This window comes from Ixodes scapularis, unplaced genomic scaffold (assembly GCF_016920785.2).
Source record: "Ixodes scapularis isolate PalLabHiFi unplaced genomic scaffold, ASM1692078v2 PGA_scaffold12__126_contigs__length_90152505, whole genome shotgun sequence".
NCBI lineage: Eukaryota > Metazoa > Arthropoda > Arachnida > Ixodida > Ixodidae > Ixodes > Ixodes scapularis.
In genome coordinates, this window is record NW_024609838.1 from 26,127,961 (window position 1) to 26,148,059 (window position 20,099).

Genomic DNA, 20,099 nt, shown 5'->3' on the forward strand with positions numbered 1-20,099 from the left:
AAAGCAAGTAGCCTAAAATAAAATTCTAAATATATCTCAAATTACACCCGATCTTGGGCTAGGACATATAAATAAATAACTGAGGCAATAAACCAAAAATGACTAGAAAAAGAACATAAATTTTAAATCTTCTAAAAATACCACACTAATGTGTACATAAATTAAATAAAAGAAACCACTAGCTGGGGCTAAAATGTATGCATGAATAGAAATTAAAGGTAACATATGCATATTACAAATTGACATAAAAAATTCAAACAACAGGGACTCTACTCATGGGATGGCTGTAAAAAAAGAGAAAGAAATCATTAGGAAAAAAAGCATTTTAAATGATTTAGAAAGCATGAATTTTTTTTTTTTTTTCAATTCTATGCATTTAGCACGGTTAACCAATTCCATGCTTCCAACTGGGATCAAAGTAACCAACTACTAACATTTAAAACTAACAGAAAAATCAAGGCAGAAACATGCTGAAAAACAGCGCAAAATGCACGGATAAGAAAACACACAGGACAAGGTACTGTGTGTTCTGTTTCCTTTGTCTGGTTTTCGCACCGTTTCTCAACATGAATACTTACCAACTAGCCCAGCCCAACTGTCCATCCTTGTAATCAGAAACATGCTTGCCTTCTCCCCTTGTGCCAGCCCCTCAGTCACTCCTGAGAAGAGGCACACTGCTCCTGCAAAAGAATAACACAAAAAAGTTGGTTGCATTCAGAAAATGGGTGCCTATTTCAGGGCAAAGAGTGTCATCAAGATAAAAAAAGAAATGCCTACATCTGTCCTAGCAGTTTCACCACAGTTTCTTTGCATGCACAAGCCATTCTTTTCATCCAGTTTAGACTTTTACCGCAAAGTGTGACCTACCCACAGAAGACAGTGGATACGCGACTTATTCTTTTCTGGCAAGGTAGCCGGCTGTTCTCGGCCACTCACTTTTTCCCACTTCAACCTTCTATTTATTCATGCGTGAAAGGCACTTTCTTAAAGGGGAACTCCGCCGTTTTCTTCATAGTCCCCGATTTGCCTAAAAGCTTGCTAGACACACCAACAAACATCGCTGAACTAGTAACCCAAATATTTGGACAAAATAACTTTTTTTCGTGCAGTTACAGAATTTACAATTTTGGACCTCATCGTGTTTTTCAAAGTGAAAAGCTCTACGGGCAACATTGAAAAAGTGACGTCATGGTTGGGTAGGAGTTCACTCTTTGGGCTGTAGACTTTGTTCACATCTGATTACAAACAGTTTCATGGTGTCAAATGAATGCTTTGGAAGGTCGCTCCAGCTCCCGCGCAGCAGCACGATACAAATGCTCGGCATAGTTCATATTTAGACTGCCCGCTCGAACCGCAATCCAGCCCAACCGTGACGTCAGGACAATGAAAAGCGCGGGTATATTCGAATCTTCGTTTTGGCGTCGTTTTCATTTGGCGATTTCACAATAACTATTCTGAATTTCGCGATACTAAATAGCATACCGAAAAGAGTAACGCACGGCAATTTCGAATATATGGTTAGTTGGGGTTGCTCAAAATATCGCCGGAGTTCCCCTTTAAGAGGGAAACAGCTATTTTCCGCAGCGCCTTTTTTATTTTGTATTTGTAGATTTAACTTTGTTTTCATTTTATCCTAAGAGAATAGCTTTCTTTTTAAGAACATAGATGTTCTTAAAAAAGACCGACAGAACCGTGGACCTGTCGGATCTTTGACATGCAGTATATTACTGTATGTCGAATATCCGGCAGGTCCACGGTTCTGTCGATTATAATAAATTAACAAAGAGAGGAGACACGTCTTTTCTTTTCCCCGTATCATGGGCCACGGAGACAGATCACTGCCTCAAGGATGGCTTCATCTTGAAGCAGAATAGGTCTCTTCAAGGATGAAGATATATACCGTATACGCTTTTGAATGGATGTACATTCATCACTGCACCTGATGATCACAGCTTTTAAAAGTGTCGTTAGTGTTACCGTGTCTTATTGGCCTCATTAACAGAAGTCATAATTTACTAAAAAAAAAAAGAATAGAAGGTGACAAAAAAAGGTTCCTTCCTTTTATAAATATATAAGTTTATAAGTTACAATAAATATTAAAACACTGCTATCCTCCCGGCACTAAAAAGAAAAATATTTCTACTGCTCAAATAAGCTACGTTCAATGAAACAACTTCGATGAAATGGCGTTCAATGAAACAGCGTTCGATAAAACTGTGTTCAATGAAACAGCTTCGATGAAACAATGTTCAATGAAACGGCGTTTGATGAACTGTCCGGACCCAGGGGCAATGTCAATGAGCATCATATTTTCTACAATGTCAAGCTCATTGCAGACGATGTCATAACATGGTGTTCTTTCATTGGCTAAATAAATTTCTTAATACTTAAAAATGTCTTTATGTAAAGTGGACTAATGCCTTTGTTTGAAATCTGGGCTTGTTTTAGGATGCAAAAGTATTTTTCGGGAGTTTAAGCAAAATTAGAAATATATTACCATTTTCTTGGTCCTAGCTGGTGCATGCCTGACCGATTCAGCAGCAGCCCATTTGGCGTCGGCTTCCTGCACGATGATGGCTGGCTCATTGTTTTCTGCCTTCTGTTTAAAGCAGGTGCGCACAGCTCCTGTTTCAAAAGTATATAATTACAACACAACGTCAGCTACCACAGTGAAATATCGACAATTTCATGCCGTACTTCAGCATAACTTGGCAGACATCGGTAACTATGAAATCAGCCAGGGTGTCTAGCAAATTCCTCCTTCTAAGTTCCCCAGCTTTTCCAGGTTTTAAATTCCCTGTCCATTACAGAAGTTTGGAGATGTGGTACGAACTGCTACTAAACACCTCAGTGTCCACCGACTCCTCACTGCTCGTACCGCAACTTTCAAGTTCCTTGCGAACACTTTCGGCTACTCTATGTCTTTTTTGGCGATCGGATAGCTCTGATAGCGAACGCTTCGCCCGCTCCATTGTTCAGCACAAGTAGTAACAACAACGAAAATGAAACATACCTTTGTTTACGTTTCCTCCACGCCGAGAGATCGGCAGAGCGGTGCGGTCCGATGAAACAGGCCTTGTCGGTCCGTTGACATACGGTCACGTGGTCAACCTGGCTTCGACCTTGCTTGGCTTGAGCTACTTGCACTCTTGGCGTCTTGGCGCGCGCGTAAACGAGTAAACGACTAAACATGAAGTTTCAAGTAGGAATAAACTGTGGAAATCTGTCTGACAGTACTAAAATAAGTTTTTTTTTAAGAGTTATAAAACATTACATCGATTGGAGAAATTGGAAATTGGTATAAGCCGTACAGCCATAACCGTGATGCCGTACTAGTGTGCAATCATGGCGGACGATGGCGATCTTGCAACGTCTTGCAGTGATCAGTGGATGACCTCGACCGTAATATCGGTAACGATAGTGAACTGTTAACATCGAAACGGTAGTACCGTGGCTATGCGACTGTGCTGTGCCATTGTGATGTGTCCAGATAACAAATGTAGGCAAAGAGTGGTCCACGCAGAGCGAGCTTCGAAGCCTCAAGCTCAAATATGTTCTCGTGTCGACGGCTCTTTGGCGAGAAGTGAACGGGGGCTAACAATGTGTGTGCGATTATACTCGTTTCATTATAATTAGGGTCCATATTAGATGAGCGAATGACGTTTTAGCGAACAGCGGCATTTGAGCGAATCGACGTTTTAGCGAATAACGGGGGCGCGCGTTAACCCATCCGCCGCGCGGCGAGTCTGCGGCGGCTCATTACAAAAATGTGAACCCACTTGGCCCACCCGAGAACGCCGTTTCGCAGCGTCCGAATTTTCGCTAAAGTGTCATTCGGTGAAACGTGGACATTCGCTAACACGTCACTTGATAAAGTGAGTGCCTCCCCCCTTGGGGCCCTTCATTTTGAGTGGTCGGCGGAGTGCGTCCTTGTATCCGTGGCCCTTGATGCTAGATCTCCTTCCTACCTGCCCCTCCCCCCCCCCCCCCCCCCCCCTCTCACTCACTTTTCTTTAATCTCACCCCATTCCCGTCCCATCTCTCCTATGTTGCCTTTTCTAACCTTTCACTCCTCATTTCCTCGCATGATTTAATGTTTGTGGCCCCCCCTTCCCCACCGTCATAGGATTATATGTTCGTTGCCTTTGACCTTTGATCTCGACTTCGGACCCTTGACTGCTCCTCCTCGCCATCTCCCCTTCTATCTCCTCGGTCTCCTTATTCCTCCCTCCCCTCTTCCTCTACTCTCTTGTCCACCTTCCTCTTCCTGCTACCCATCCTACTCATCTTTCCTCCCCTCTTCCCCCTTCTCACTCGTTTGAGTGATTCTATGTTCATGGCCTTTGACCTTTTCTTTTTGGTGGCAGCTGCATATGGCTCTTCATTTTGAGTGGTCGGGGAGGTGTGATCTTGTGTCCATGCAACAGGGGTGGAACGGCTGCGCCATTTGCGCCATTTTGCGCCAGACGCATTTGTCTGCGCCATCCTGCGCCATGTTTCGGAAACTGCGCCACAGCCAATACCTCGCGCCATTATGCACCAAATTGGAAAACGTGCGCCAAAAAAATTGTATTTTGTCTTGGTTTCGGTTTCTATCGACTCGATTGGCAACAATGATCGCGTTTAGCTTGGTCGGCCTTGCAATCCTTTTTTTCTCTTTATTCTCCCTGTGTATCCCGAGTAGGAAGTGTGCGAAAAAAATTCGGGGTTCGGATTCCAAGCGCTACACCATCTGCCTCTGGATTGTTATTCTTCAACCATAAGCGGTTAAACTAGTCGGTCGAGGTGAGGTCGAGTCGTTAAGCGTCAGATTGCCTGAGGCTCCGCAGCCCGGGATCCGGACGCCAGTCAGTTGAAAACAAATGAGCAAAAGATTCCTTCTAGCACTTCATCGTTAGAAGTTGGAACCGAATTCCTGCAAGATAAATCGTGATTTGATAGATCTGAAACGCAGTCCGATCCGAAACCTTGCCGGCCAGCAGCTCTCACGCGAGCGGTCGATCTGCTCGGCATTACCTTGCTCCTGCTTATCGCTTTGAATACGATAACTCCGTTAATCGTAGTCTGCTGCTTTGATATTGAGTTGCACAATAGGATAAACTCGAATTTTGTTGCGATATTGAGTTGCGCAATATGAGAAACTCGAAATTTGTTTCCCTGTTCTTCCGCGCAACTGCACGTCCGTTGCTTACGCATGTCACGTGGTTCGCACATAAAATCACTCTGTCGAGGACGTGTGGACTGTGCGATAAGCGGTGCTGGTTTGCATTTTGAGCAGCTGAAAGCCACTCGGAAAATATCAAGGCTCACAAAGTTCCAATTTTTCGCATCTGTTACACTGTTATCCCATCTGCCTAGGTCCCTAACCACTCATGTTTATCTGGGCTGCTAAGCACAACTGAAATTGCTCCCGTGCTTGTCTAAGACATAAGCTGGAGTGCAATGAAAACTGATTTGAGCTGCTCCTAGCCTGCTCCAGAGTGTAGTTTTAGCTGCTCCCAACCTGCTCCAAAACAGCTGTTTTAGCTGCTCCCGTGGCTGCTCCCAAGCACATTTCATGAGTTCCACCCCTGATGCAACCGAGGCCTATGACCTGCGATGTTTTACGTCTTACCTGGCACCACCCCGTCCCATCTCCTCATTCCCCTCCACTCCTTCTCCCCCATTGGTCTCATATTCCCTCTGTGTGCTCTTCCTCCCCTCTTTCCTCTCTCCTCCCTCTGATCTTGCTCCTCCCTGCCCCACTTCTCTTCATCTTTCTCTTCATGCTCCCTCAGCCTCTCATCCTCATTCCTTTTTTCCTTTTGTCTCCTCTCTTCCTTGTGTGAGCATGTGTTTTTAGACTTCGAACTTCATACTTGACCTCTTTCTTCCTGCCTCTATTCTCCTTCCCATCTCATCGCTCACCTTCCCCCTCAACCGTCTCCCTTTTCCCCTCCTCTGTCTATGAGACAATGGCTACCGCCAGTCGTCTCACTTGCAGTGTGCTGCAATGAGCCGCCACTTTTTGAGTTTTCCGAATAGAGTGCTGAGCTGTAAATTGGACTGAAATATGAGCTTCTGCATGTAACTATTTCAAATTTTCAACCAGGGTGTATCTTATACTGCATGCTCCAAGATTTCTCTAAATCTCTATGGCAAGCACTGGCGCAGACAACCTAGACAGGGCGAGAGTAAGAACCACCCAGTCGCTCGATTTGATCTGAGTCCATCGTGAAATTAGTCCTCGCTTCTATTTTAAATAGTAGAAATCATTTTGCAGCAAGCTCGGGTCGGATAGAGCAGTCGGTCGACCCCAAGAGCTCTCTGCAACCTGGCCGTAGGGTAATCATGTTCGTATTTTTCACAGAAACAGAGCTACGCTTCGAAAATAACGCAATAGAGCACACAACTAAAATACACTTTTGGTGATAATTTTAGCTAGCTACATGTTCCAAATTAATTTACAGGCTACGACTCTCATGCCATCCTATACATGTTCGGGAGGTCTTTGGGTCGTCGCGTCACCAGCACGAGTTTTCCACCTTTGATAACACAATAACACCCCATGACTTCACCCTCTTGTTATCTTTAGCATGTGTTCCAAAAGCTGGACATTCGAATGACCTTAACCTAAAAGCTATGATGAGGGTGCATGCTAGCTCGTGAATATTGGAAGCAAGGAAATGCCATACACACAAATGAATTCAATTTTATCATAAACCTTTTGGACAGATATTTTTTTAATTTTCTGCAATCTTTCAGGGTACATTTTGAACATTTGTTTCAAACACGCCCGTCACAAGCATTAGAGCGGTCTTTCTGTTTGTAAAAAAATAAAAATGTTTGAACAAGAGAATCAACATTGAACTATTATAAGTTTGGTATCTTCGTGTATCCTTGACCAGCCTCTGTGTGATGTGGTGATGCGTCACATTTCGTCACATTAGGCCAACATCGCTGCATAACATTGCCCGTATGTCAGGATGGAAATGTTACCAAGAGGTTATTTCTAAACGTTGCTCCAATGTTGCTTCTCTAACATTCCTGGAACGTTTGCCTATGTGATGTAACGTTACATGACGTTCAGTGACATTCAAACAATGTTACAGGAGAACGTTTCTGTTACGTTAGTTTTCAAACATTGCTATAACATACCCAAATGTGCCCCAACGTTACATTACATTTGTGACATTCCAGTTACGTTATGGCAACATATGGTGCTACTAGGGCTACTGCGTTGAATGAACACTTGTTAACCGAGCGACAGAGAACCTGTCTCGAACCGATGGTTACAGAAAGGCCGCGGGTTTGATAATTATGCAACATAAATTATAATATATCTTGTGACTGTGCAACTAAATGTCCGGAGAAACCGTTTGTCATCATTTCCGCGAGTTATGAAAAAAAACAAAAAAAAAAAAACACTCAACTTCAACTTTCCGAATGTGCTGCTAATTTCCGGGAACTTAATGCGCGAAATAATGCTAAATATTGTATTTAAAAAAAACGCCAAGTTCGATTTTGATATAGGCGGACATTGTGCCCGGGAAGACACCTTCGATATTTTATTTTACAATTAGAATAGGATTCAGGCAATGTTGACAGAGTCATAACCTGTAGTGACGCTTGTGTGCCGAACAAATCACTTAATACCCCGCCAGTATTTCTACCCGTGGCGACACCTCGAAAAGGCGAGGAGACCGATTTTCCGTGACGTTCAAGCGTACCATCAGAGTAGGCTCGTAAAGGCCGGTTCACACATCTGCGTTCCGAGCTACAGGAACGACAGAAACGACATGAACGACATGACACCGGGACAACCGTGACACATGATTTGCTTGACAAAGCTGCTCATTGCATTATCTGTCACGCTCTGCAGTACGAACATAATCGTCCCCTTTGTCATGTCGTTCGTGTTGTTTCTGTCGTTTCTGTCGCTCGAAACGCAGATTTGTGAACCGACCTCATCGCCAGTTTCGCAATGCCTCCTCTGTCGCAATGAATTGTGGGAACTGTGGTCTTTCCGCACGAGGGTAAACGCCACGGTAGTGCACGAGACGAGCCGTCTCGTGCACTACCGCTGCCTCCTGTGAAGTACAACTATGGCTGCGTCACGCACGCTCTAGACGATTGGTGAGATCGGCCAACGTTGGTCAAAGCGAACGGCGAGCTCTCGTTTTCTTTCTTTGTCGGGGGGTGTTTACAGATATTGCGTTTTCCTGGTTGATAACAATAAACTATTGATATGTTGGGCCTGAAATATTCGCTACAGTACACACGGATGAGCACTATATAAATAGGATTACGCTTCCAGCGAGAGCTCGCGCACGTAGAATCGGTCAGCTGCCCTATGGCAAAGAAGACGACGTAGACGATTGAGGAGTTTCAGCCACGATGTCACCGCCCTGGCGGCCGGTCGCCGAAAGAGAAAGAGGGGGATAGGTTAGCTGGGCGCGCTGGGCGTTGACTTTGTGTAAATGCGTTGGCCACGAACGTAGGCTTATAAACTTCGGCAGCAAGAATATTACGCGGCTCTAGTGTTCCGGTACGAGCAACAGAGCTGACACGATCTGCTACGACTAGCTACGACCACCCGCCGCAGCGATGCAGACGTCGAAGGAGCGCATCCGCAGTCAGTCGCCGTCGCCCGACGCAGATCGTTTGGCATTCACGGCTTTCCGCCCCGCATTCTTCGCTTGTACTTGGAACCGAGTTTTATTTCCTGTGCTTGTGTATGTGCTCAGTGGTTGGATATGGACCTCATAGAGCAGTTCTTCAGACTCAACAGCGACTCAAAGTTGACGGCGGAGGGGCTTGCAGCAACGCTTTCGTTTGGTGCACGGGTGTGACAACTACACGGGTAAAATTTAAGATAGCTGCTAGCATGGCGGGCCATAGTCGCTTTATGTTGACACGATTTTAAGTTTAAGTACTCCGTGCGAAGGCGAATGTATCGCGTTCCTAATCCACCTTTGTTTTTGCTGTTGTTTTTATCACGCACGACCGACTACTGAGCAAATGCTTCTGTACCGATCACAGAGTGACTGTCTTCGGCCTTACATTGCGGAACGCCCAATAAAAAGTAATGTTCGTTCGGCGAGAAAGCTTCCCTTTCGAGGGTCCTTCTTTGACTGATTGATAATTTCTCCCGTATCTAGGTGCTTTAATCAACACGATCGATTAAGTTTGCTTCCCTAGTTAAGACATTTTGCTGCCACACGCGGCACTAATGCTTGGCACGATATATGCCACTCGTGGTATTGTGAACTGGTTTACTTCCAAAGCTAAAAGTGTAACAGGTGGGCCCATTCAGTTTGCTAAAAATGTGATGATACGAGAACTTCGTCTACAGCATAAGCTTTCCAGATCTAGAATGGGTGTGCTGGTGGCTACAGCCTCAAGGTTTTTAATTGACCAAATGGGTGATTACACGGCAATAATACGGTGGAAAACTGCCCATTGACTCGGTGAGTTTTGATTTTGACCATTGGTGTGCTGTTGGCAAATTCGGCAATGGCACACCTTTTCCCTGATTATCTGGCTTTAAGGAACATCGTGTCTAGATGTGCTTAAATATGTTTATTTCAAGGTTCAGTTGACCCCTCTGCATCATTACAGGAAGGCAGTCTCAAGCCGCAACAAACAGTGGGGAATATACAATGCATGATAACAGGCAGTGTCCAGGCGTTTAGTCCGCAGAAGCCAATTTGAGCCTAAAAATGTTTTTTTTAGATAGTTTGCATTTGGTGTATACTCCGCAGGGCCTGGTTTCCGCGACCAGTGCATAGTCCACCAAGCTGGTGCGTTGTGTCTTCGTGCTTTTTTTCCTGGGTGGCATTTTCTTCGCAAGTTCTTCGGCGAATGCTATTGAGCCTGAAGAACTGCTCTTGAGGCCCATATTCAGCCACTGAGCACAGACACAAGCACAGAAAATAACACTTGGTTCCAAGTACAAACGAAGCACCTGGGCGGAAAGCCGTGAATGTCAAACGAGCAGCGTCGGGTGACGGCGACTGACTGCGGTGCACCCCTTCGACGCCTGCATCGCTGCGGTGTGTGGTCGTAGCTAGTCGTAGCGAGATGATCTTCACTTCAAGCAAGAAATCTTGCCATACCCTAGTCATGATATGGGTGCAAGTGTTCGACGACGTGGGCTCTCTCACGTTGGTGCAGTTGTCATCAAGAAAGGTACATATCAACAATGTTTGGCGTTTGAGGCTGAAACTATGACGCATACTTTATCTAAACCTAAATTTATCGGTCTGCGGGTACAAACATTTTCGTTGACGTTGCTTAGATGATGTAACCATTCAGGCCTCGCATTAAATGGTGTTGCGAACTCTTCGGTTGTGTATGAAAACCTATTTTTGCCCTAATAAAATACATTTTCAAAAGGACAGTGCCTTCTGCTGATACATATCTTTCAATTTACAATGCAGAGGCAAAAGAAAATTAACTGTGTACATCTACCACTTAGCATAAGCACCTTTTGCCATTCATTCTTGAGCACACTCAAATATCAGCTTAGGTTGCTCTTGTTTCAGAAGCTTTGCCCTCTTTTGTAAAAAGAAAAAAAAAAAAGTAAAAAAAAAAAGCTTTACCTTTGTTCTCCTTCTGGCATTTAATACAGACTTGTTTATTTTGCAGATCACTCACAGCAGATATCACCGTGGTACATACAACTCGAACGGCCGATGAGACTATTGCTATTACAATAAAGCTTTCCACAAGAGCCAAAAGGAGGCTTGTAGGGGTGCACAAGCACATCGAAATGAGATTGGCGCTTCCGGGGCTTGTTTACATTATGCATAAAAACAGGACGATCGGCAACCAGCTGATCGCATTATAACACCAAGGATACCGATGTTTCCATACATAGAACGCAGGATAAAGACCTCAGTCGTCCCTTGTATGCTGTAGCTGTCATACTTTCCATCCAACCGCTTTTTAGCACAATTAATTAGAACAACCGAAGAGTTCGCAACACCGTTTAATGCGAGGCCTGAATGGTTACTTCATCTAAGCAACGTCAACGAAAATGCTTGTAGCCGCAGACCGATAAGTTTAGTTTTAGATAAAGCACGCGTCAAAGTTTCAACGCGCCAACATTGTTGATGTGCACCTTTCTTTGAACCCAAGTACATTCGGTTCAACTTGAGAACAGCTGCACCAGCGTGAGAGCTCACGTCGAACACTTGCACACATATCTTGACTACGGCAAGATTGCTTGCCTTCGACTGGCTTGAACACTTCATTTGTAGCATCGCGGTAGGTCTTGGTTGAAGCGATGATCGTCTCGCACACGTAAACAAACAGAGAACAGCACGCTTTGTTTAATTTATACGCTACCGATCTACGGGCGTCGCAAATCTATCCCCCTCTTTTCCGCCATGTTGGATCGATCGGAGCGCCCCCTATATTCGCTCAAACTCCTTACGCTCCGACTCTATAACAATGCAAATACCTCGTTCATTGGACTTTTAAAGACTACCGAAACCGACAGATTAACCTCTACGTCACTACCTATTTCGGAACACTTGCCAAACGTCAGTTTTGGAATTTCGCGTGCATTACTGGGCACAAAATAAGCCTCACATGTCGCTACAAAAAATGAGCGGTATACTAAGCCACCACTGCGTCGAGAAAAACTCCTTTTAGAAAAAGTTTGGAATGATTCAGCATCTCGCGAGCGTCAAGTGTGCACACGGCCAAAAGCACGACAGAAAGCAACAATTACGTCCGACCGTCTGGCTGCCGAGCGCCGAGCCTCAGCTGGTGGTCACAAAGTGCTACCACACTTTGTGACCACCTTTCGATTCAGGTAAGAAACAAACGGGGTGTTGAGTCTTATAAACACAACGTTTTGTATGTTATTCTAGATTTGCTTTTACTGTTGCGCCGAAATTTAATAACGCAAGTTCTTATTTTTGGTACCTTAAAATAAAGATTGTCATCTGTACGAAAGATAAAAAACTATATAGTTACTCGTTTCATGGCAAAAATAGTGCCTATTGCAAAAAACAAAGCGGAAAGTAGGTATATTCTCAATTTAGAGGTTCAAACCTGTTTAAACCATTATTTTGGCTCCCCTGAACTGAACCAAAAGCCGTAAACCCAAACCCGAACCGCTAAACAATTTAGGTCTGACACTCTGCCTGCAAGCGTCTCTGCCTTTGCGCCTGCATGCTTTCCTTCTTGCCACTCGACAATGCAGCGCATGCGCACCTGCAGCCAGTCCTGGTGCGGGAGGCATCCGCCATTAAATTGCAAACTCTCCCTATGGTTTTAGATGGACCCTCTCACTGATCTCAATGATCTCAATTGTCATAGAGATCAGTGGACCCTCTCTACAACCTAAGCTCTCTGTCGGAGGCGGGCCCTGGTGTTTGTCTACAACCACAGTGTAGGAAGGAGCGGAAGGAGCCTTCCTACACCGTGTCTACAACTCAAAGGCAGGCAAGGGGAGAGCGAGCCATCTGACAGGCATCTTTGTAGAGGAGGCGTTAGCGATATGCACGATGACGTTTGCAACATGCACGATGCATGAAGCGCCGTCTACTTCGGCCAGGCCACCTCGGTTTTTGCGGCGGTCAGGAGACCATGTCATCCTCGTCTTGTGGGTTATATCATCGCATAATCACCATCACTATACGTGGCACTGCAGGCCTACATGGCACGGGCTGTTTTATTAGCGACGGCCGGAGAGCCCGGCATTGACGATCCGAATGTAAAAGAACTCGGTTTCACGTTCAGATACTTCTCAACCTCTTATTCAGCATGGGTACTGTTCTTTGAATAGAGCATAGCTTTGAAATGAACTTCACAAGGCCACGCTCAAGGCCGTGGCTTCGGGTGACTAGGTAACTGCAGTAGCGTCCACTTTTTGCTTCTTTTTTTGTTTCTCTGCGTGTTTTTGCCATTTTCATTATTTATTTCTTGTAAACACCGGCGTATTTTGGTTGGACGACTCGTGAGAAGGCTAAAAATAATAAATATAGATAAAAAAATAACTTGGAGAATGTTTAAGCTTTACCTTTAAGAAGTGGAACACGATAGCTTTATTGGGCCCTGCTCGCATCGCCTACTGATTCTCTGTGCAAGCGGCCTTGCGTGGCTTATACTCTGTTTCACCTTATAATGTACCTCAGGAAAGGCTACAAGCGCGAGCTCCTTGCTATAGGGCACATCTCGGCGGCACAAGCTCTCGTGTGTTAAGAGTAGCTCCCAATGCTTTGAGCTCGCGTTTCTAGCATTGTCTGCGGTACAACTTAAGGTGAAACGGAGTATAGTCACTAGCGTGTCTGGCTCGCAACCGAAGTGTTGTGGGTTTAAATCCCGCCTAAAATTCTTCAAATGTTTTCTTTAAGTCAAACAAATTACTTTAAAAATTTAAATAATTTGAGACATGCAGCGACCTTTAATTCACATTACATGTTATGTTCTAATCACTTCCATTGCACTCGTGACATCACGTTTCACGTGAGCTTTGTTTGAAATTCCCAAGCGAGGTCATGTGGCTATGACGTCATGACCCTATCGACCAATCAGGATTTTCCTCCATCGACATTCCTCCATCGACATGAATGCTGCCACAGCGAGAGTAATTGAGGCCCATTAATTTAAGGAGCTTGATGGGCACGTCAAGTGTTGAAGATGGTTTCTTTGTAGGTGCACCAACTTCAGTCTCAGAATTGCCTGAAAGATACAGAGCTTCATCTTGCTTCTTTGTTCAGTGTTCGTTATCGAAGCTTGAGAAAAGTCTAACAGAATCTGCATTTCACTGTGCGAGTGACAGGATTTTCGGAGCATCTTCTGCGACTGCGAGGTTGACAGAACCTACACCCGTCAGCCCCCCTATCCAAAAGAGTGGAAAAGCTCCAGTGAACCCAATACAGGGTGATATCAAACAAAACTCATACTCTGGAAGCCCCTGCAAACTAAACAGTAAACAAGGAGTGCATCGCCTTTCCGCAAGCGAAAATATGTGTTTTCCAAGGTCTGTGGTCCTGGACCACACTGATGTTGGCAGCGTCTTTCAAGAACCACAGCGACCTCTGAATAGACACTGTAAGGATGCAGGATCCACAAGATAACATGTTTAACAAACCTCTATGGGGGAAAGGTTTCGAAGAAAATAGCCCTTGGTAGGGCAGAAACATTCAATGACCGGTGTTTTTCTCTTTTAATCAGTGCAAAGATATTCAACCACCAATTTTTTTCGGTTTTAAATAATTTTGTACTCTCGTCACTGGCAGATGTTTATCTGTTTTTGTTTAAAACTGGAAAGTGCACATCCTAACTATAACTGACTTGAAGCTGCAAATACGCTGTTTCCAGGCTTCAAATTTTGAGCGTGATGTCTAAGTATCGTGTCCAATCGTTTGGTAAGTTAGGAAAAAAAAAAATTGTGGTGGCTTAGCTCGGCTATGGCAGGATATACGTAGCGTGAGCTTATGCGCACAAAATGAGAGGCGCTATCAAGCAGCTCCGGTACAGCGTCAGACTTGGCTACTGTGCAACGGAGGCGCACAGCTGGGCACGCGGCGGCGCTAGTGCGTCTGCCGCGGCTATGACGTCGCTCCTCTAGAGTGCGCAGACCAGCGAGGCGGGCACGGTGGCGGCAGCTCCAGCGCACCAGCTGTGCGCCGTGTGACGTCACTGCTCCTCGCGCATGTGCAGCACGGAGCATGACTCATTATGCGAGCCACGCGAAACTGCTCTACCTTGGCGAGTGTAGCTCGCGCTACAAAATCCAATTGGGGGTGTTTGTGCCCTTTTAAGTCGGGTGGCATAAGCCACCCATTACTAAACACAGGCGTTCTGTTTCCTCATTCGTTCGTCATTCTAATGTCAAAAAAGCAAAATTTTGGGTGTGTGATCCTCAGCTGTCTGGTTAGCTTGATCAGTTTGGAGGCTGTGCTCGCAGTGTTATTAATTTCTGTCATTCCTCTTTTGTATTTATCGTAGGCAACTGAAGTGGTCCCATGCATTCTTCATGATCTTGCGAGCTTCTTTATGAACCTGACTGCGGGCAGCGATTCGTATGGAACTGATGGAGTCCTCGGGTCGCAGTAAGTCGCTCCTTTCAACTTGTTTCATGAACAAAGGGCAGTGTCGGTGTCTAGTCCACGACCCTCTCAAAACCTGGGACAACGTCACCTGAGCTCTCCCTACTCGCAACTCCAGCGCTCTATAGATGGCGGGGCAGTAGTTCAAAAATGGTGGAAGAGACTGGAAAAGATTTTCCATCTGTCTGCTCGCTCAGCTTCAAATGCTAAAAGGGTAGAGCAGGAGCATATCAAAGGTGATGGACATTTGATGTGCATTAGGAAAATGAGCATGCTTTTCAGAAACAGGCACGTAGCCAGGATTTTGTTTCGGGGGGGGGGATTGGCGGGGGTAGCTTGCAGCGTCCGGACGTAAAGTCCCGAGACAAACTACAAACTATGTCACGATTGTGGCGGATGTGAAGTGCTCTCCGCCGGCTGCTCTCCGAGCGTTTGCCAGAGTGGGCCATTTATAACGAAAAATAGTCATCACGCTCAAAATACAGACGTGTGATTGTCATTTACGGATATCGTTTCATATTCAGCTTATTTGGGAACACGATGGGTGTATTTCAAATTTCGTTGAAGTATCCATTTAAGAATAAATGTTGCGAAATATTTTTGCATGCCAATGTATTCTAAAATTATGCACCTCTTTCAGGCAAGCTTCGAAGTAATATTATTCTTACTTCAACCACTGAAAGTGTTTCTGTTTTATTTTCATTTCAAGATGATCCCCATAACGTGCAACCGTGAAACATGAGCAATTCCAAAGAGTAATAGTATTTATGGCAGCCTTTTAATTCTACGAGATAAACAGCAACACCGCTGATTGCTTGTTCACGCTACGTACAATAAAGTTTTGCGCACACAAGCACATTGGCTAAGCTGAAATTAGTGTCACCATCGCTACGATATTTTTAGGGCACCCAGAGTGCTTGCATACATTATTCTAAAACCTCATATTAGTGATCTTAATTGATATTTTGGAGAGCGATAAATCAGACGGGGTGACAAGCAGGGATGGGCAAAATACATGTAAATTTGTATCGAAATACAAATACAAAATACTTTGTCAAAAATGTATTTAATTACAAATCTAATTACATTTCCAAAAAAGCATTTAAATACAAGATACAAATACAACGAAATGTATTTGGTCTCCTCCAAATACTTTTCCAAATACATTCCTCAAAATTTGCGTCAGCGACTTCAGGGCACCTGCAACGGGTTTCTGGGTATCTCATTTTCATTTTGCATTGCACACCCGGGAGTTAGTGAGCGAGGCTCTAGTAACGTAATAGAAATATAATCACAAAAAAATGTAATCAGCTTGGACGCAATAGGTGAAAAAAGTACAGAGCTTCAAGCAGCTTTTTTTGTCGATTACATTTTGATATAGGCCCACAAAGAACCGAGACGACCAAGACGCGCAGCACATGCTAGAGAATTTTTTATTGTTGGAAACTCGCACCAGTTACGAAAATCTGGATGACCCGCCCATTTAGAATGTCCAAGGCAAAAGTATGGATGGTAATCCGGGTGGAAAGGATCACAAGTTGTCACAGGCACTTAATAAGCCAGTCTGCCTGTGAACGTTGATTTCGTCACTGTTCTTGCCCTGGACTAGCACCGTAATCACAAAGTCACTAAAGGCTTGTGCTTGATTGAGAGACACTGCATTCGGTTCAGAACGTAGTTTTCTTCCTGCTCTGGATAGTGACAATAAATTTGAGGGATGTATTTTCGCCCACAAAATTGTATTTAATTACAATTGTATTTAAAATACCCACGTTTTAGTATATAAATACACATGTCGAATACATTACCCAATTTGTAATTAAATACAAATGCAAAATACACAAAGTATTTGAAATACGTATTTCAAATACTTGTATCTGAAATACTGCCCATCCCTGGTGACAAGCATATGATTGCGACTTTATTTCCTTTTAAAATTTCCAACACTAAACACTCGCGCAAACAGGAAAACATCATAGACCAGAAAATGCCTTCGCCTTGTTGAGAAAGTCGAACATGGAAATTATGCCATCAGGAAGGCGACACTCCAGTTCTGATAGTTTGCGGTCCTTGCTGACCCACTTATGAACCCTGGCTCGCACCCAACTGATAGCAAACGATGGCCGTAGCGGGAAGGTCGTTTTGGGATAGGGCGAGATGCGAAAGGATGAAACGAGAAGGTCGTTTTGAGCCGGGTCTAAACAGGAAGGTACAAATGGGAAGGTTGTATTGGGAATGGGTCGAAATGGGAACCACCCAGCCCACAAGCATGTGCTCCTCACTAGCCTCTCATCTTCCTTGTTTTATTCCACAGTTGGAACTATAAAACTAATCATAAAACAGACATACCTTTGGGTGCAACACAGATCACCACCAGAAAATTATGGCATATCAAAAAGCATTGTCAGAGGGAAGTAGGAGTCAAAAAATCCTTGCCAAAGTGGATGAAATGTTACTTCCTCCCATTGGCTAATTGGAGTATTCTTAATGCAAATATACAATGAACAAGATCAAAACCCATGAGTAATTACTAATGTGAGCTGGTGGAACGCTTTCCCTCAATTCTTTTTGACCACAAAGACCAATGCACTCAAGGCACTGCACCACCCACCAGAAAAATAATTATTTGCAGCCTTTCCGTAAACCGAAATAAAAAGGACAGTGCAATATTAACCTCCCCAGCTGAAACTACTGCAACCATGACTACTCATGTCCAATCCAAGCCTTTAACTTGGTAGGGCTTTCCTTGTCTGTCCAAATCAAGATGGTCTTTTCTTTTAGGTGATGGAGCAGCACTGTTGGAAGAGTCCTGCTGCCCACCGAAAGCCACTGAAGACATCTGGTTTGGATGCTGTCTCTGCACGTATGCCACTAGAGATCAGCATGGGATCATGAGCCACCTGGTTACCCATGGTGATGAACAATTCAACTGCCAGCATCCTCTCATGTCCTCTGGCTCTAGGTCCAAAGTGCACTGTAACGCTCAGCACACAGGGGATAATCCGTACAAGTACAAGCTGTGTCTGCAAGCCTTTACTCAGAATTGTGATCCGACAAGCCATAATCGAAAACACACTGGTGAAAAACCTTTAAAGTGCAAGCTGTGCCCCCAAACCTTTTCCTACCTTTCCATGCTAATAGCCCACAATCGAACACACACAGGTGAAAGGCCATTCAAGTGCAAGCTGTGTCCTCGAGCCTTCTTTCGGAGTAGCAGTCTGAAAAAACATAATCGAACGCATACACGTGAAAAACTTTTCAGTTGCAAGCTGTGTCCCCAAGCCTTTTATCGAAGTAGCCATCTCAAAATCCATAATCGAATGCATACAGGTGAAAGACCTTTCAAGTGCAAGCTGTGTCCCCAAGCCTTTATTCAACATGACAGTCTGATCCTCCATAATCGAAAACATACGGGTGAAAAGCCATTCAAATGCAAGATGTGCCCCCAATCCTTTGCTGTCAGTTCCTATCTGAAAATCCACAATCGAACACACACTGGTGAAAAACCTTATAAGTGCAAGCTGTGTCCCCAAGCCTTTTCTCAGCATTGCCATTTGATATACCATAATCGAACTCACAGTGGAGAAAAACCTTATAAGTGCAAAGTGTCTCCCCAAGTCTTTTCTAGGAGTTGCCATCTGAAAAACCATAATCAAATGCATACAGGTGAAAAACCTCACAAGTGCAAGGAATGCCTCCGAGCCTTTGCTCACAAGAGCAGTCTGCTACGCCATAAACGAACACACGGTGGTGAAAAACCTGAAGTGCAAGCTGTGTCACCAAGGCTTTGTCCAGAATTAACAAATGACTTGCAATAATCATGCACACCTAGGTGAAACAAAGTGCAGGTGTTGCAAGTGGGATCATGCTTTTGCTCGTTTCATCTTCCTTTCCACTTGCTCGAGGTGTGCTCTTTTAAGGTGTGGTCTAATGAGTTTGTAAAAATGCCTTCATTGTTTTTTTTCATTTACCTCTATGTGAATGTAACGTTGCAGAAAAAACATGTGCGACTAGAACTTGGTTTTACCGTGTTTTAATAAAAAGAAAAGGCTGGCAGTTTCATCTCGCACACTGTAGTTTCCTTTCAGCGGTTGCAGGTCTTGGTACTGAATTATATGTGGAGTCATCTTGTAAAAGATTTCTATATTGATGTCCTGTATCTTGCAGTGATCTCAATTCAGCAGTTACCTTGGCGGGGGACCGATTTCTGAGCGTGTAAGCGTCGCAGCAATTTGTGCCCCCCCTTTCCCGATTCGCACATTGCTAGTTGAAAACCCCCTCAGCAGGTTTTGCTATAAATTGAGATTTTAACAATTTTCAATATAGCTTGAAATTCTTTTGCAGGACTGCATTGACGAAGGGTAGAGTGAACTTGGAATCAACATTAAAATGCTTTCCATTTCTGCTCTGGGATCTCCGTCATCATGTGTCTTACGAGACATCTAGCTTTGAGACATCACTCGTGTTTAGGTGTTCATTATATTTTATTCCTCAGTGTTCTTACTGCTGATGATTGTTCTGTATCGCCTGGCCCTCTGCATCAGAATTTTTAGACATGAGTTTTGTCATTGTACACCAGGCTATACCTTCTGCTCGTTTTTTGTGTAACGCTAGTATTTTGGTCCTATGTTTTCCTAATGGCAAACATTCTTAGGCTTATGTGACAGAGCATCAGTCTCAAGGAATACAAATTCAGCCATTATTCTGCTTGGGTTACAGAGCCCATTGAATGGTTGCTCAATATGTGTTTATTTTTGCATTACGTAATACCATAGCCTCCCCTATACTGACAAAGCCCAACAAATAGTCACGTGTCACGGCCGCCGAAAGTAAAAAGTTAGAGTGGCAAGCAACGGATAAGAGGAGAGTCATGTAACGGGCGCCCCGCTGCAGCGAGACGTTGAATCAACCTATACTTTTTTTCCCCTGTTGACGAGGGTAAATGAAACGCCACCCCTTCCCTGTTCCTCCGTTTTGGATTAGTCTGTTTCGTTTGCGTTCAAAATTGTGCAGCAAACTGCCAGGGCGGATTGATTACAGGGTACAGAT

General features: G+C 44.3%; 1 long non-coding RNA gene and 1 pseudogene across 1 annotated transcript; one reads left to right on the forward strand and one right to left on the reverse strand.

Moving 5' to 3' along the window:
• Positions 1-642: 642 nt before the first annotated feature.
• On the reverse strand, positions 643-3,056 carry LOC121835267. The gene is made up of 3 exons (XR_006077512.1): positions 3,014-3,056; positions 2,498-2,625; positions 643-680 (listed from the first exon to the last, which is right to left on the reverse strand). It is a non-coding gene; the product is annotated as an uncharacterized LOC121835267 (long non-coding RNA).
• An 11,914-nt stretch (positions 3,057-14,970) lies between these two features.
• LOC121835346 lies at positions 14,971-19,112 on the forward strand (annotated as a pseudogene).
• The last annotated feature ends 987 nt before the right edge of the window (positions 19,113-20,099 follow it).